Raw genomic sequence first — 5,592 nt, 5'->3', positions numbered from 1 at the left:
CAGGATTGCAGCCACAGATTGCAAATCTCTATCCAATAGTAAAATTTAAACCGTGGTACCCCAATGATTTCTCCTCTCATAAGGTATACATATTTTGCGTCTATGTTTAAATGGAAAATATTTGAATAACGGAAACTTTCATGAGCTTTACTTTAAAGCATTAAAGTAAAATTAAAAGATTATATTTAACAAACAACATAATATTGAATTACATTTTTGTTTTTTTTTCCGAGTGATATAAATAAGAAATTTGTTTTTTATTGCTACACTGAACTGTAAGTGCATTAGAATATTCCTTCTTGCTTTCGCCAAATTTTAAACATATGCCTATATTTTATTTTAATACAGAAAGCGTATACCTAGCTACACAAAAACAGACTTAGTGTTTCAGGTGGAAATTTGAAAACCTATATGAAATTGTAGAAGATTATGTTTTATTTATAAAACTTATTTATTAATAATTTTTTAATAAATAATGAGAGTTGGCTACAGTCGGCGATTTTACTCTCTAAGAGTGCGTTCACTGAGCGCGCTATTAGCGCTATTGCATGCAATCTTCATAGCTCATTAGGTGTAAAACAAGGACAGAATGACGCAATGGCGTGATAATAGTGCTCGGCGAACGCATCCTAAATCTCATAGAGTGGTTTCGCCATATTAGAGTAATAGCGATAAGTCACTCTAAAAGAGAAGATTATCACTCTAATTTGACTAAATACGGGCACTTATAAGTGAAGTGAATTTTTATTCAAATTTTTAGAGCGACTACTCTCCATCGGTGTGATTCAATCTCTAAAGTTATAGTAAATCACGATTCACTAAAGATCGATTGATAAATGGGTCTAACAGAATAAAATTTTCCTTAAAATTGTAGAGTAACATAATTCACTATAAGCAATGATCTATACTGCACTCGAAAAGATAGCCTAGCTTTCACTCAAAAACAGTGCGATTTCACTCCAAATTATTTTATTCTTTCCAGCGCAATTTTATTCTTTCTTAGAGTGGCGAATTACTTAAAGTGCACAGGTTCAATTTTTACTTTTCGTTACACTTGTATTTTACTCGTTTGAGTGATATTTTACTTTTCAACTTTTAGAGAGTAATTTTTTGAAATATTACGATTGGTGGGACGATTACGATAATGACCCTTTGATTTGACGATGATTTCTAGTAGTATTTTTTACGCTGAAAAAATGATACAGGTCTTATAAGACTAACTGCTTTAGTTTTTGACATATAAAGTGTTAAAATTAAAAATAAAGGGACGATTACGATTATTTTTGCCCTTTAAAACGTTTAGTTTTCGGAGGCATTTTTGGCGAGAAACATGGAAAAAATAGTAAAAAAATTCTATGATCAATATTTGTCTCTACTTCCAAATTTTAATTTTAGGTTTTTAGAAATAGGCTTTGAGTTAGATTAGTTTTGTATGCCGGGGAAGGGCTCCACCGCAGGCGGATTACAATTTACGTTCAAAAATCATAAACAAACACAAGACATTAGGACGAGGTCCACTCCACCCCACCCTGGCTTGATTATAAGGCGAAACAAGGTCTATTATTGTACGGTTCAAGTTTTCAACTTTCTCTGCAAACCGAGGTCCACACTTACCCACTTCCGCCTACATGTGTGCTGTCTACACATACAATTGAATTAAACATTAATTTTTAATTCATACTTATTTATTTTTAACTTTAACACTGTATATCATGAAAACTAAAGCAGTTAGCCCTATAAGACCTATATAATTTTTTTGTTTAGCGTAAAAAATACTACCAGAAACCATCGTCAAATAATAAGTGGACACAGTTATCGTAATCGTCTCCGATTGGAGTTGACAACATATATGAAAGTTCAGATAATTGGAAAGCGGTCTTTTTTGAGCAATTTTAGCCAAATAATACTCTATTGTTCTATTTATTTTACCAATAAATATACTTAAGGGGATCCTGCAGCCGCATAATGATTTACCGACATTATCGTTTTTCGATGGATCTTTTAATTGGCTTTACAGAATTGCAAGTTTTTGGTCTAGAATTAAAGTACGCATAAAAATCTAAGGCAGAAAACGCGATTTTATATCAAAAACACCAAAAAATTAAAAATATTACTTATTTGGGCACATACGCAGCTGTCATCTGACGACAATATTTGCTTAAAACATAAATATTCTGCAGTTTATACATACATAATTTTTATCATCTGCCCTTGGGAAAACATGTAGGAATAATATCGTGCAAGTAGAAGTAAGATTCAATGCGTACAAAAAAAGATCCATCGAAAAATTATTTTAGTAATGCAAATACGGATGCAAATGACAAGAAGAGCAGCAACAGTAGTTGCCGGATCTTGCGAGAGATGGCGAGCAATCGAAAAAAAGGACAGATGTCATTTCGTTAGACAAAGACAGATATAGGGAAAACAAAATTAGAAAGGTTGACATTATCGACATCGAGGAAGTTCGCCAGTCACTGCAGGATCCCCTTAATGTATCATGCTTATAAAGAGCAAAGGCGAATTTAAGAAATATTAAGATCTCAGTAAATTTTACATAATTTCGATAATAAATAAACAAGTACATTTATAAGTGCATTACATAATGAATTTTAATGATGTTACGTATTTCAATATATTCATCAAAAAGTAATTTTTAAAAGAGAAATGGTTGTAACTGATGAGCATTGATGTAACTGATGAGGCATTCATATATTTAACGGGCCATGTGGTAAATAACAGAATTTTATTTCCGGCTATGGGATATTTTTTTTGTCTCTAGGAGATGATGGCATCGATGAATAAACAAGAGTATACCAATGTACCAATCGTATTTGAGGACGTAAATTTTATTCGTTCTACAGTACTATCACAACAAAATAAGATTGAATTAACCTTTTCGATCCAAGAAGGTAATATTATTACATATATTAATTACATAGTTAACTTTCTCATGTGAGTATTGAATTTTAATATTTCTATTCTATAATTAAAATAAAGTAAAAAATATACAGATGAGAATAATTAAATCAAATACGAAATCTCTCATTTTACGAATAAACTGCTTTTGTAAGATAACTAATCCCAAATTGATATATTCATTTTATATTGATATCTCTTTCACTTAATTTATTACAACATTTTATGTTTAAAGAATTTATATCTATATCTAGGTACTAACAGGTTTGAAATAACCGAAGGAGATAACGCTGTTGTTACTGGAATATTACGAATTCCAACTAATATTGAAAATGAAAAAATATCTGCTAATCTTGCTGAATGTGTCAATGATGAAAAAGAAATTAGTACAAAAGACATCTACAAGGAATTAAGGCTTCGTGGTTATCTATACACCGACGTATTTTGTGGATTAAAAAGTGCATCGGTTTCGGGATCAAACGGCCATATCATATGGACATCTAACTGGGTGGCATTTATGGACAGTATGTTACAGATGATGATATTAGGACAGAAGTCAAGAAGTCTTTTTGTTCCAACAAGAATTCGCAAACTGATAATTGATCCGAACCACGTACAGCTAATTCAAGATTATCCAGTTGAAGAAAGGCGTAAGTAAAATAAATAATACAGTGTGGCTAATTGTCTGACAAATCATGAATTTCGTTTGCTACGTTACAGAATTCTCTGTTCGTCCTTACAAATCTCTACATAGACGCTATAATATCTGGAGAAATAGAAATTTGTGGCATTGTGGCTACACCTATATTTCGCCGGCAAAAAGCAGTCAATGCCGTTCTTGAACACAAATTTGTTGCTCATCGTGATTTAGGAACTATGTCGTTACAAGATGCAATTAGAATCTCAACGCACATTGCACTCGAATGTTACAATAACATAAATGTTAAAATTATTGAATTTATCGGTGATAATGACAAAGTGACACCAGAAAATTTAAATGCTCCATTTGTTAATGAAATCTTAAATGATTTACCTCAGATTCGACATCACATCTGGCTAGTGAAGAATCATGAGAAATTCAAAAATATTTCTTTGCCGAATAACATTTCTACAACAAAAATTACTAAGTTGTCAAGAGACGAAAATTGTTGGATGGTCATTGGTTTCGATATTTTGACAAAAAATAGCAAGACATTATATGAACAATTATTGTCTTTGTTAATGCCGTAAGGTTTTATACTAACTCTGGAAAAATCTGCTGCGGTCTACGATTATTCATATCTGAAAACATAAATTGTATGTCATAGTGGAGAAACAAATAAAAAAGACGCAAAATATTGCGAAAAAACAGCACCAGATTATACATGTAAACAATTACGATTTTTCGTGAATAGATAAACGAAGATTTTGAATGCGGACTACTCGGTTTTATTAATTCTTTGCGAAAAGAATTGGGCGGTGACATAATTAGATGCGTGTTTATTCAAGATGGCAATGCGTCTGTTTTTTCCTTGCAAGAACCATTGTATATGAAGTTGCAATTGGACCTACCTATCAACGTTTTACGTTCCGGTAACATTTGGGGATCATACAGACATTTTCCATTACCATCATTGGAACCAAAACTCATAGACAGCGCTTACGTTAAATAATAGATGGTATGCGTCAAAAAGTTTTATTGTAAATTTTATTATAGATTGTAATTATTTATGTTTCTTTGTAATAGGTGCAAGGAGATTTGAGTACTCTCTGCTGGGTACAGAAAAGAATGTTTTCCTACATTAAGCGTGAGGACATTGTTAATGTAATTTATGTGCCTCTCAACTTCAGAGATATTATGTTGGCTATTGGTAGAATCACCGCCGAATCAATCGGAATATTTGAACGCGAGTGCAGTTATTTAGATAGTCCTATATTGGCTTGGAATTTGTTGGGTTTGATACGCATGGACGCAGAATAATGGGAATGTGCTCATACGGGTAAAATAATAAGTCTCTATCAATAATCACTCAATAAAGAAAACTACATTTATTAACATTATTAATTTAATATTTAATATAATCTCGATTTTATCTTGTGAAATATAACGCCTTACCGTACTATATGCTGTAAACATATAAAAAAGTTATCAAATAAACATGAAAATATAGCGTAAATAATTGTCTTTTGTGATCCTAAAAATAAAAAATTGGCAAATTATCAGAAGAATAGAATCCGATATGATATGGCACTTACAAAATTTCAAAAATTCTCAAAAGTTTAAATATGATAGAATAAGCAACAAAAGTTTACGGTAGGGTAGACCGGGGACAAAAGTAACATTTTGAGTTTAAGATTTTATAACAGTTAAAATATAATATCTACGTAAAAAAGACCTGTACCTTTTTTTAGATGTAGAATTTATTTGACTACAAAATTTTCTTGTGCTGAATTCAGTAATGTAACTAGAAAAAAAGTTATTATTGTTTAAAGAATATGAGGAATACTGTTACAACCGTCCCAACCCCCGGGACAATTGTAACAGCAGAGGGGAACAATTGTACCACATCATCTATAAACAAAATAATGGTTATTTAGTAGGTTTATGTAATCAATCTTACGAATTTTCTATAATATTTTTCGCAATAAATTTTCTTTACAGTTATTAGATAATTAAATCGAGTCGATTTAATTCCG

The 5,592-nt window shown here is 31.4% G+C and overlaps 1 pseudogene; it reads left to right on the top strand.

Annotated features, from left to right (window-relative positions):
* Nucleotides 1–2,625: 2,625 nt before the first annotated feature.
* On the top strand, nt 2,626–4,314 carry LOC112456007 (annotated as a pseudogene).
* Nucleotides 4,315–5,592: the final 1,278 nt, after the last annotated feature.

This window comes from Temnothorax curvispinosus, unplaced genomic scaffold, assembly GCF_003070985.1.
Source record: "Temnothorax curvispinosus isolate PA1 unplaced genomic scaffold, ASM307098v1 QBEX01006575.1, whole genome shotgun sequence".
NCBI classification, from domain to species: Eukaryota; Metazoa; Arthropoda; class Insecta; order Hymenoptera; family Formicidae; genus Temnothorax; species Temnothorax curvispinosus.
The sequence above is the reverse complement of the archived record's forward strand: the minus strand, read 5'-3'. Positions and strand labels throughout refer to the sequence as shown.